Raw genomic sequence first — 13,602 nt, forward strand, 5'->3', positions numbered from 1 at the left:
TGTTGCATTGCATACCCTTTCTTATAGAGGTAATTTGATCCCTTTCTTATAGGGATAATTTAGTTCTCAATGATGAGCTTATATTGGAACTAGAATACAATAATTACATGTTTTGATCGTTCTAAATGGTGCAGGTGTAAATGGGTTTCAGTCATCCCATAATTATAGAAAACCTTTACCATAGAAATGTTTCCAGATTGCTTTTATCCAGATAACTCATTGAGAGAATCATTGACCAAATTTACAATGACTTCATAGATTTTACCTGTGTTGCTGCTAGAGTTAGAATATTTGTGATACTCAAGGGATTAAAGAAACAATTTCAGAATGCTGGCAATTTAACAAGATGACCGTCTGTGGGTGTTGTATATCAGACTGTATATTTGTAGGAGAGATGTACATTGTAGAATTGTGAGTATAGTAAGATGGAATGCCTCATAAAGTCTTTAGGTTTTTATCTTTAGAGCGTTTCCAAATGGATGATAATAGCAACAGAGAATGACTCTCAGCTTATGACAATCACAAATTAACAATTCTACATGATTAGTATTATTTGAAACTTGAATGACTTTGTAACTCAAATACTAAGTACAAATAATGACCATGTTGACATAAAGGAATGATTTATTTTTATCAGATACATATTGTTACATGTTTTAGTATTTTAATTGCCTGGCATGGATAAATTTTATTTTAAAGAAGCTAACAAAGGAAGGCTTGCATATACTCTGGGGGTACCTCTTAATAAATATTTCATTTAATTAAAGTTAAAAGTATATGTTAATCATATTAAGGCTAAGAAATCTTTTCATTTTTAAGGAATGGAAGTAAACCTCAATGGTATAGATTGAGGATAGTGTCTTAAGAAAACTTTGATCTTTGAAAGATTTTCCATATATTGACTTATTTAATAATACTGCCTATATATAAAGGTAAATGACTGTTAAGCTTCACTTCAGGAATATAGTGCCTAGGTACTCACTTTGGGTAACATCAGTCTAATGGGTACAAATGACATTAAATCTTTAAACCACAGAGCACAGTATATGCATTTTATCCAAATAGTTTCTTTCTTTTTTTTTTTTTTTTTTTTGCCGTATGCGGGCCTCTCACTGTTGTGGCCTCTCCCGTTGCGGAGCTCAGGCTCCGGACGCACAGGCTCAGCGACCATGGCTCACGGGCCCAGCCGCTTCGCGGCATGGGGGATCCTCCCAGACCGGGGCACAAACCCGTGTCCCCTGCATCGGCAGGCGGACTTTCAACCACTGCGCCACCAGGGAAGCCCCAAATAGTTTTTCAAAAAACAAAAAGTTAACTGACATGCAGAGATGCTATTACCCCACATTGCCAAGTATAAATATTTTTATGGGAAGGACATTTAAACTATTTTTAAGTAACTTCTTTTTAAAATCCAGGTATTTATATCATGTGGATATATCTGAAAACACACTTAAATAGGTCCTTTAGGTGACATCCTGAAACATAAGCAGAGAGTCAAACAAAATATGATTTTAAAAAAATAGGCATTCTGATGATTTCCAAATGCCAAATGGCAAAATCCTTTCTGGGCTATTTCACTCTTAAGTTTTATGCACACAATTAAGAAAAATATTTTCACATTTACCCAGGAGATTCCAGATTCAGTCCAACTCAGCTAATTATATTGTCAAGTTGCAGAATTACAGTGAATAAATCTGACCAACAGTTCCTGTTGGAATGGCTTTGGAACAAAGATTTGGGTTTGTGTTTCTACAAGTAGCTTATTAACATGTGAATTCTGATTTAGAATTCTGCTTTATAGCTCTTTTATAATTCTTGTATTTCACAATACCTTCTACTCACCAAATCTTTGTTGAGTCCCTTTTAGGTGCTAAACATTGCATCAGATGCCAGGTACAAAAATGGAAAGAGGTATTTTCGAGGTTCCAAGAACTGAAAAATCTGGTGGGGATGCAGATGTGAGAACTAGTAACTGTCATGCAGTAGACTCATTGCTCTCATGGAGGTGTGGCCAAGGAGACCATGAAACGTCACTCAGGTTTATACAGCACGTTAAAATATGTTTATTTGATCCTCCCAACCTGAGATGAAAAAAGGTTAAGTGACTTGTAGAAAATGACTGTAAATGAATGACCATAAAGATCATTTCTGTATAGCAGTCAGAGATATCCTATGAAAATGTAAATCCTATCATGTTACTACTCTATGTAGAGTAGAAGTCAAAGGCCACGCAGTGGTGGGCAAGCCCCTCTGTGGTCTGCTGCCTGCTGCCCCTGTCTCCCCTGCATCTCCTCGGAGTCTTGCCTCTTGTTTACTTGGCTCCCTCGTACAAAACTCCTTGCTTCTCCTGGAGGGTGCCCACAGCACAGGGCCTGTGCATTTGCCCTTTACCTCTGCTTAAAACCCGACAGCAGCCTCCCTCCGCCCCAAATCCAGCCCAGGTAGACACGTTGCCTCACTTCATCAGCTCTTTCAGATCTTTGCTCAGCCGTCACCTTGTCAATGAGTTCATTCTTGATAACTACTTAAATTCCCTCCCCATCTCTTCCTGAATTGTTATTCTCCATCGCCTTTACCAAAGATGGGGCTCTATGTAATCCACCTGTCCGTTTTGTTCAATGTTCATTTTCTCCACTAGATTGTACGCTCCACAAAGACAGGGATTTTTGTCTGATTTTTTCATTGATGCTTTCCTAGCACCTAGACCCATGGCTGCCTTTTCTTTACTGAATGAACAAATGAAGATCTGAATGTAGTTGCCTCTTTGTATTGATGGATCCCACATCCACAGTTCAACCAACTGCAGATCGAAATAGTTGGGAAAAAGTAATTCCAGAAAGTTCCAAAAAGCAAAACGAATTTGCTGTGCCCTGGCAACTATTTACAAAGAATTTACATTGTATTCACAAGTATTTATTGTTACACAGCATTTACATTGTATTAGGTATTATACGTTATCTAGAGATGGTTGAATGTGTGTAGGAGAATATACACAGGTTATATGGGACTACTTTTTATATAAGGAACTTGAACCTCTGTGGATTTTGATATCCACTGGGTGTTCCGGGACCAATTCCTCAAGGATACCGAGGGATGACACCAAATATATAGCGTTCTACTTTATTGTTGTTTCAGATTTTTAAAAATAAAGTAGAGGATGTTGAAAGTTATCACTTGCAACCTATTATTGTAGCTTAAATGTGAAAGCAGTCAAATAACAAGAAGCAGATTCATAATTGCTTGTGCATGAACTTGCTTGCCATGTCTCCTATGTTATTACAGAATAGGAGTTGGGAATTTCCCTTCTGTGGCATGGTCTGTGACATCAGTTGGACTCTTAGTGAAAAAACCCAGCTTCTTCTCCCCTTGTCCCACCCTCCAGCTGTGGAAACTTGACCAATGCCTTCAGTTAGTTTCTATAGCCTTAGGTTGCTTCTCACCATAAAAGCTGTGGTTGTCACTGTAATAGTCCAGCTCTCCCTAAGGTTCTGTCATTTAGCTGCATGGTCTCCAAAGTATTTTTTATAAGAAACACATAAAGAAGTATGTAAAATCTCTAAAATGTTAAATCATGTATTTCTTGATGTTTCTAATGTCCATTGACATGAGAAAAAGAGTCAACGGCCTGAATTATTTATGTGATCGTGTTCAGTCAGCAGCTGGGTTAAATAAAATGCTACTCAAAAAGCACAATACATTCTTGGGATCTTAAGAATGACCAATCAATATTAATCGTGTCCGTAGTGATGTCTTGAATCGTTTGGCCATGTCTCATGCTGGCTCACCTAGAAAACATAATAACACTGGGTATATTTTGTTATTTGTGGATCAGATCACCTGCCTCTGTCTCATCAAGTTCATTGTACACTTGACAAGTTTAATTAAACCCAGTACTTGTGGTTTTAAAAATAAACTCTGCAAGCTCTAGGAATTTAATAAACACTACAGTGTGGCTAATTTCATAGTGACCTTCTCTAGCGTCTCAATATTTTTCAAAGATGTGAAGGTTACTTCCTCTAGGAATAAAACTGTTGACTTTGTCTGTAGATTCCAGTGGTACTAGCTCACTTTTGAAGAAGAAAAACTAATTTTCCATGACGGTCAACTGTCTGTTTCAGTATGAGGCAGATAGATTATTGGACCTTTCTGTATGCCGTAAGCCTCAGCTATTTGCACAGAGAGTGTAATGTTTGTATGCATGTCCCTCCAACGAGAGGAACTCGGAATGTGATTATTTATTGCATGGGCTCCCCATTGGTCACATGGCCCCTCTTCATGAATTTCAGCTGCTTCAGTTCATTTCAAGCCCTCATGCTCTTCTGAACCAATTTCTGATCATTTTCGTCAGCATTAATAGAGTTTCTGCAGGAGATACTATATTTGACATGGAAATGTGAAAGGCAATTAAATTTAGGTGCCACGTTTGGGGATTAACTGCACCTACACTGTCACAGACAACTTCTGCCAAAAATTAAAAAAAAAAAACATCAGTGCAGAGGTGAAGGTGAAAAGACTTAATGAGGGAAACTTTGAGTGGGCTGTCGCCTGTGTCTACGAAATCACAGGCCCCTGGGTTGCTGGGCCGTGTGGCCTCGCTGCTCCCCAGCTGTTTGCAGCCCAGGGAGCTGTGCTGGAGCGCAGTCCTGCCTTGTATCTGATATTACTTTGCAGACTCTGTATTGTATTTGGCAAACAAAGTACACAGATATTTGTCAAATATCGTACATTTCCCCTTTAGGGACTTATTTATTCTCTAGGCATATGGACTTAAACAGGAACTTAGCATTTCTTCATTTAAAAAATGATTAACTTGAGCCTTCCTTTTATTATTGCTCTGAAATTATAAGTGATACACTTACTGAGCCCATCCATTGATCCTGATTATGTGTTTAATTACCGTATCTCATTAAATCCTCACAAAGGCCTTATATATGTTAGATATTATCCCTGTGCTATGGATGAGAAACAGTAAGCTGAGTAATTATTTTGTTCTGTGGTATGTCCAAGACCACAGAGATAAATTAATGTAAGATTTAAAACCCGTGTCTGCTTAACTCTGCAACTCACTCTTCTTCAGCCTTCCATCCAATGGCACTGCTCACTTTAACTGTCTCACTTAGATTTTGGAAAACCTTTGTTGAGTTTTGCCTTTTCACTGATACCCACTCCCCACCCATCCCCCCCATTTCATGTCACTCCCTCTGTTTTTTTGTTGTTTTTTTGTGGTTTTTTTTTTACTAGTCACCTCCAGCCCAGGGGCTCCAGTCCACTCTCCCTTTTACTGTAAATGGTTTTACCCACGAATCGGCATGTTCCTATTTGGAATCCTGCGGGGCCCAGAGCTCAGGGATGGGTAACGGTGTGCTCTGGAAAGCCCTCCCGTATCAGAATCAGCAACCGTTATAAATGCAACTTCCTGACTCAGCGTCTCAAAGGCTGGGCTTGGACATCTGCATTTTTAATAGTTTTCCCTAGAAAACTGCTAGATCCATGACTACTTGAGAACCACCTCTCTGATTCTACAGATGGAGAAATTGGCTGTACAGGAGGTGGAGGGTCAAGTTCAAGGGCGATCTGACAGTTCTCTGCAGAGAATAGGGAGCAGGGTAGAGATTGGAACAGTCCTATCTGCCACCTTGGAGACTCATGCACGTGACAGGTTCAAGGTGATAAGAGATTGGAGGGGTCACCGGCAGCTGATTAGTCTCAATCTTGTATTTTTCCAGACCCTCTCTCTGCTGTGCTGTATTTGTGCATGCACACATAGACACAGAGAGGGAGGCAATCAGATGGGGGGGGTGGGCAAGTTCTGTTTGCCTGGATACCAGCTGGGCCACTCAGTGCTAAGAGGGTGGGTGCTGTACACGTGGGTCCAGGCCTGATCTTAGGAGGTTGTCCCCATTTCTCAGTCCACTTCATTTTCACTCCATTTAATAAGTCTACAGATCTCAGTATTTCCAAAGCATCTCACAAGGATGCTTAAATGAAATGGCATACATCGTGCAGTTGTTTTTACAACCCTCTTTACTAAGCTTCTACTACTTGCCATTCCCTCTTCTAAAAGTTAGGAATAAAGAGATGCCAAGCCACTGCCATCGTGGAGCTGTCATCCTAGTAGGGACCGGAAGATAAATCAATGACTACTGTTACTATCACTCCTCCTTTCCAAAGCACCACGATCTAGGAGTAGAGTGTGTTATGGTGACACAGAGGCTACACCCCTCCTAATGAGACACGACAGGTTTATCACTGTCAGTGTTCTGTAAGACCTTACTCTTAACTTCCATTTTTAAAAGGAAGCCAGGGCAACTTTTTGTACCGTCCTTGTTTGTAGGTAACATTGATATTTTGTGGAAAATTCAAGAATGTGTGTTTTCATTGGAGACAAAGTTTGTAGTGTATTTAACCAGGTATGAAGTAGCTTTTCATGGTAGCTTTTCACCCTTATCTGGGGTGTAGTAGGAAAAAACATGGGCCTGGAGGTCAGAGGCTTAGTTTCTTGTTTGTTTAATTTTTTTTTCAGAGGCTTAGTTTTATATGCAGGCCTCGGTACACTCCAATTGTAGGATTTTAAGAAAATGTGGACATACTTTGTACACAACTTTTTCTCCGTAGGAATAGTGACATTCTTCTTATCGTGCTCAGGTGCAAGGTGATGGCATTTATAAAGTATATGGTAACTTCCTTTTCCATCTGCACAGGAACATTTTACTGGATCAAGGTTCCCCTACTGTAATCTTGATTTATTTTGTGGCAGTGTATTATTCATCTTAGAACAGTGTGTATGTTCACAACTTCTGAAGATAGCATTCTAAAGGGGTTCAAAGTTAGAAGACAACTCTGCTCACTGAGGGATGAGCTGGAAGATGCCGAAAGATGTAGTTAAGTGACTATCTCCCTCCAATCCCTTCTATTTCTTTTCTTTCTTTGTTGTTGTTTTTGGCTTTTGGTTTGTTTGTTTACTTCCTTATGGGGGTAACATATTTGGAGTAAGAGCAATAGAGTGGGATCAGGTCTAGCTCTGGTGTTCACCTTATTTCATTTCATTTTCTTCTCGCTGGTATGTCCCCAAAGGGCTCTGAGGCTCTCAATCTAGTCACTAAATCCCTCTGTACCTCAGTTTTTGTACCTGCAAAATTAAAAGCTTCAATTTTGTGATCCCTTCCAAATGAACAGGATTTTATTATCTCTCGTACAGGGGCCTCCCAGTGCTGAGTTGTCACCGTTTAGCTGTGGAGCAGAGCAGATTGGCTGAAGCTGGTACCATACTCGGGTTTGCCTGCTCACGACTCTAAAGCCAGTACTCGAGAGGCAAGTGGTGGTTGGAAAGGACAGGTTGCTTTATTCAGGAGGCCAGCAACCTGGGAGAAGGTGGATTCGCGTCCAAAAACCTATTCCAAAGATGCTCCTCGGTCATGAAGGTTCTTAAAAGGAAAAAGGAGAAGCTAGTCGCAGTTAATCATTTGGGAAGGGGTTCAGAGTCCTCTTCATTTTTCACTGTGTGCAGACCTGCTGACTCTGTGTAATCTTTCCTTAGGTACCATCTTGTTCACACAGTTTGTTCAATTGGATTATTGAAGGGGAAGCTGGGGGAAAGGTCTAGTCATCTGTTAATTACTTATTCTTCATTTCTACTTCTTTAATCTAAGAAAAGAATCAACAGGTTAGGCAAGGTATTTTGTGATCAAAAGATTTGAAAGGTGTGCTTGGCCTGGAGGTTAGTTAAGCATGGGGCATGGGGGCACCTGGTGTAAAGGTTAGTTAAAGTTTAGCTTTGCTAAACTGACAAGACAAAGGGCCTCCTGCAAAGAGCTGCTTCCTGCAAAGAGCTGCTTACAAGGTCAAGTCTTACCTGGGTCCCTGGCCCAACCTGTGTGTGTCTTTCATCGAGGGGTCTCCAGCCTTTGTCAGTTTCACTCCTTGATTAGTAAAAGTCTTTTGGGCAAGAATATCCATTATGTGCTTATTTATTTATACATGATATATATATATATATATATATATATATATATATATATATATATATATATATATATATATATATATATATATATATATATACACTACTGTATCAAAACTCCTATGTTAGAAAATATAAAAATATCATTTAAAAAATAAAAGAACAGTAATTTAAAATATATCAAACCTTTGCTTTCCCAACTCCAATGGGTTGTCTGGTGCATCCCACTTTAGACACAGTTGCTGCCACATCTGAGCTGAACAGCTCAGCAGTGTTGGGAAATTAACAATCAAATTCAAAACCCGAGGTATGAGAAATAGGTATACTTGTAAAGCTCAGCCATTTGTCCCTTTAAGACCCTCTGCCTTGACTATAACTAAAATTGATGAAGAAGATCATATAGCTGTGAACGATCATTCATCATTTGCAAATGAGTGCATAATAACCAACAGGCATTCTGCAGGTGAGGGGCCAGTAAGGCAGTGTGGACACCACAGTGTACTCCATCTAGGGACTAGAAAGCAATCCAAGGCTTATGCTGTGCTTTGTATGCTGATGGCATGTATTAAACATGTTTTTATATATCCCTTTGGATACACCATTTAGTAGATTGTTAAGAACTTGAAATAGAGCCTGCATTAGAGAAGCATTGAGCTATGTGTGTTCTATTCAAAACTATAATCAAAGAATGGAGCTAATGTCTTCAAAGCAAGCTTATAAAATTTGTAGATTATACAAGGCTAAGAAAATATGCATACATTTGATGCAAATATGCATGCATTCGATTTCAAGAAGAACCTAAAATGCTGAAAAATTTGAGATAAAAACAAGAAGTTGAAAATTTGGGATATATGTCCAGCCTTGTCTTTAGCTTGAAAGGTATCAACTGCAGACGTACATCCTGTATGGAAACCTAACTTGGCAGCAGTTTAGGGAAAAAAGTACTAGAGGTTTAGTTGAATTCAAATTTCATATAAGGCAACTATTTGACAAGGTGAAGAAAACTAATGCAATCTTAGGTTACGTCAACGGAAGTTCAATTTCAATGCTACAAGGCAAAGGATGCTTAAGTACTTGGCACTTTTCAGACTATATTTGGAATAGTGTGTGAAATGTTGGGTATTAAGAATTAAGGGTTGGGGGAATCTACACACTAGAGAGACAATACAGAAGTGGGTAGAGGATGATGAGACCTCTAAGTACGATGACGAGGCTTCTGAACGGCCCCTTTGTAAATCACAGAAGAGAAGGTGAGTTTTCAAATATTGGTTGGTCTGTCGTATTAGTGAAAAAGTCAGTGTGATGCTTTGGTGAATCAGAAGACAGAACTAGAACAGAAGTCAGAATCAGAATCAATTACTAGATTTTTACTAGAAGGCATATTATGGTTTTGACAACCGGAGCTGTCCTTCCGTGGAATGGCATGCATCTAAGGTTGAGCTGCTGTCCATGGTAGCTCTTCAGCCAGCGACTGTTTGAGGGGCTGACTCATCAAGAAGGATGGATGATGAGGTAAATGACCCTCTAGGTCCCATCCACTTATGAAATCCTGTGAGATGTTTAAGACATTGTATGTAGGTTGATTAGAACTAGATGTAGGCTGAGTGCATCTAGATTTTGACAAAAATCTAGAAAACTCATATTGATATTTGCAGCACCCATTTTTCTACATGCTAAGGTTTTTGGAGGTAGGAGGAAGGATATGAATTTTGAAAACACTGCCCAAGTGATTCAGGCACACCCACTGTTTTTAAGAAAGAAGAAAAATAGGGAAGTTATACTTTTCATGTAAGTATTTATTCATTCTAGACATAAAACTCTATGAAAATACCTTAAACTATATATTAAGTGTCTGTTCCCTTACCTTAGCAACCAGTAAACTTTGGGTAATCTATTGCACTGTTGCCTCATCTATAAAACAGAAATAATAATTATTATAATAGTGATATTATTACTATTATTATTATAATTATTGTTATTATTTCCTGAATCCCTACAGGATATTCACTCCACTATGGGAAGAGGAGGGGCACATTGCTTTATTAGGGAAAACAATGGCAATGGCCTAAATTAATTAAAATAGGAGGGTTCTTCATGCTGAGTTTAGTAGGATATGGTTTAAGTCATTTTGCTTAAAAAAGTATAAGTTTTATAGTTAGGCACATCTTGTTGACTAATTTATGACTAGACTATTGCTTTTCCCACTTGAATAGCAAGAGGAAATGGTTTGGGAGAAAATTGGCCTAATGTGTGCAGAACAGCTGCCAGAATCACGAGCAACTTGCTGCCCAGCTCTGTGGCCGGGGAGGTTGACGTTGATCAGCTCTACCCTCTCTAGCAGTTAAAAACTGCAGTTGATGGAAATTACAGTCCCTGGTTTCAGGGGATACGAGGATAATTTGGCTGTTCCTAAAAAGGCATAAACAAAATATTGGCTAAGCACAGACAGATGTTAAGGTTATATTCTGTACATGGATTCATGTACTTGAATTCCCTTTAATAGTGTGGAGCTTATGTTGTAAGATCTTGCAGCCCATTATAACGAAGTTGTTATGGGCTGCTAATTTGCTAGAAGCTGCTGTATCATGAGCTAGCCCAGCTACCTTGATGGGTCTTCTGGTAGTTAATATGGACTAAATGTGAATCTTTTCTTTTTTCCCCTGTGGTCTATCATAATGAGATTAGCTTGTCTACAGTGTGACCAATTCAGTGTACCAGGAGCATCTGGTACACCCTTCTTTATGACTGAAAATAAGCCTGCAAACTTGGTAATGTGTATCCATTAAGACACTTCCCTAAATTGGGGAGATGTGGAAGGATGACGACTAGGGAAGGGATTATTGGTCACAGTTCATTTTGCTTCTCAACGGTGGTACAGTCATCAACACTGCATTCCTACAAGTTCTTGTTTGAATTTCAGGATGCAAATATGGATATATTCCTTGATATAGTCCACTTAATTCATTTCCAATAGAGAAATTTTGAAAAGGAAAAAAAAAATAAAAGGAAAAGAAACTAAAACTTTCATAGCTTGAAGATAGGTTTAAATTCAGCCTTTGGAAGTTGATTAGAGAAAGGATCACAATGAGATGTAGCTACTCAAGCCATGAAGCTACTGTAGTAAAGAGGGTATTTTTTAAATCATCTGTGTAGTATGATAAGGAACAAAAAGTGGACTCAACTCCTGTTGTTCTATTTGTATTTAAACAAGTTAATATAAGAATGTTCATGTTTTGAATGTATTACTACCTAAGCAATGGGGAAATATATTCCACAGATGAAACAAAAGAGTTGATATGCATATTACATACCTGGTCAAGAACAGGAAAGACCTCTGGGCTGGCTGTCACTGTGTTATTGTCTCTGCAACACTACTAACTGGGTAATCTTGAATTATTCACTTAACCTCTCTGATGGCCAGTTCCTTCCTCTTTACACAAATGGATTGTATTTCATATCCTAAATCATTCACTGGGTCATTTGAAGACAAAATAATTAGAGTAACAGTACAGCTGTTGTTATACAAAGAGTGAAACCATTATACTATTATATCAGGGTACAATTAACATATACTAATAACTCCCTCTTACCTGATGTCAGCCGAGTACTAACCTCGGGTCCCTCAATCAACAGCATATGTAACAGTAGCAATTAGAAACCACTCTAGGGGCTTCCCTGGTGGCACAGTGGTTGAGAGTCCGCCTGCTAATGCAGGGGACGCGGGTTCGTGCCCCGGTCCGGGAAGATCCCACGTGCCGCGGAACGGCTGGGCCCGTGAGCCACGGCCGCTGAGCCTAGGCGTCCGGAGCCTGTTCTCCACAACGGGAGAGGCCACAGCAGTGAGAGGCCCGCGTACCGCAAAAAAAAAAAAAAACAACAAAAGAAAAAACACTCTGGAGGCAATGAAGAACAGGAGTTCTGAAGGATACACACAAAAGTCACCAGAAAGAAATGTCAATAATATAAATGTAGCGGAAGAGAAATGAGACCATTTCTTTGGTTGTAAAAGCCGATAGCTGTCTGTGTCCACAACCCCAGAGGACTTGACTATGTCCAGCTAATTATGAAAAAACTCTACAGTTGACAGGGACATTTCAGGACAGGCAAACTAACATCCTTGCAGTGCAATATCCTTATAATGTAGTATAGGATCTATGTTAACACTACTGACCTTCAGATGTTAAAAAAAAAAAAAGTTAAATTTTATTAGGTATTTCCTTAACAAGGAAACAGATGAGCTCAATAAAATTTCAAGGGACTCTTTACTTGGAGTATGGAAATAGATGAGATATGGTGCATCACAGTCAATGAATAAGGAAAATCAGGATCATTGTTGAATATAACCTTTTACTTCTGTCTAAACTTCCAAGCTAATTTGCTTAGTATTCAGTCTTGCTTTATATGCTTCAATCAAACTGAACTCCAGTTATTCCCTGAAACACGTAAGCGCACGTTTAGTATTTGCCTACTTCTGTGCCTTAATTCATGCTGTTCCATCTGTAATGCTTTTCCGCTACCCTTTCACGTGGTCAAATAGTAACCTCTCTCTGTCCATCTCAGGTGCCACCTTCTGCTTGTGCCATTGTCCTTGATTTCTTCATTCTCCCCACCCCCTTCCATCTTCCCCAAGTGGATGTTGTCTTTGAAATTCATTTAAATCTCTCATCACAATTTAGTATTTTACTTTGTACTCTAGCTGATGATATACTTTCAAAGAATTGAGAAAGATTTCAACAATTTTGCTAGACGTAAATCAACAGGATCTTTATTAGAAAGGAGCACAATGAAACATTTAAGTCACGAAGCTACTTTAGTATAAAGTGCATATTTTTTTAAATCAACTGTGTAGAATGATAACATATGAAAAATAAAATCAGACTCTGTTGTTCATCTGTATTAAACAAGTTAATATAAGCGTGTCCTTGTTTTTAACATTGTAATTAACACCATCTTGAATGATGCCCGCCTGCATTGGTGAGAGTGGTCTTCTGTACTTAGTCTCCTGTTTCAAATGTCAAACTCTTCCAGAAACACTCTCAGAGATATACCAAGAAATAATGTTTTACCAGCTGTCTGGGCAGCCCTTAGCCCTGTCAAGTTGACACATAAAATTAACCATCACAGGATCCGTACATGAACTAATTTTGTACCCATGCCTTTCCTATTTGTGTCATTCAGCACCTTGCAGAATTCTTTGCATGTAAATATCTGTTGCCCTGCTTTTTTTTTTAATTATTCATTCCATCAATGTTTATTTAGCATCTACTGTTTAGCAGGTACTAGAGATTTGAAGGAAAAGGTAGTATTGTTCTTGCCTTGGAATCAGTCATAAGAATAATCACTCTAAAATAATTGGAACTTGTGGTTTGCTACCAGGCAAGTAAGTGTTGATGGCTCAGTCCCCTCCTTAGGTTGCTGTTAGTGAGAAGTATTACTTTTGCATGTCATTTGTGTGTCAGAGGAACCTGAGAAATTAAGCAGCAAAATCACCAGATTACTGGAGACAAATTTTGATTTATAGGGATCTAATGAGAGAATTCTCTAGGAATTTTGGAGCCACTGAAGACACTGGACACATCTCCTAGTTCTGAAATAATGACAGGTGCTCAGTAAACTTCAGAGAGCTACCAGTAAATTTCATT

General features: G+C 38.9%; 1 protein-coding gene across 3 annotated transcripts in view; it reads left to right on the plus strand.

The window, feature by feature from the left end:
* Positions 1-13,602, plus strand: part of CTNND2 (catenin delta 2) — a 937,337-nt gene that overhangs the window by 307,599 nt on the left and 616,136 nt on the right. The gene's annotated exons all lie outside the window — the stretch shown is intronic.

The sequence above is a fragment of the Delphinus delphis genome, chromosome 3 (genome assembly GCF_949987515.2).
Source record: "Delphinus delphis chromosome 3, mDelDel1.2, whole genome shotgun sequence".
Classification (NCBI taxonomy): Eukaryota; Metazoa; Chordata; class Mammalia; order Artiodactyla; family Delphinidae; genus Delphinus; species Delphinus delphis.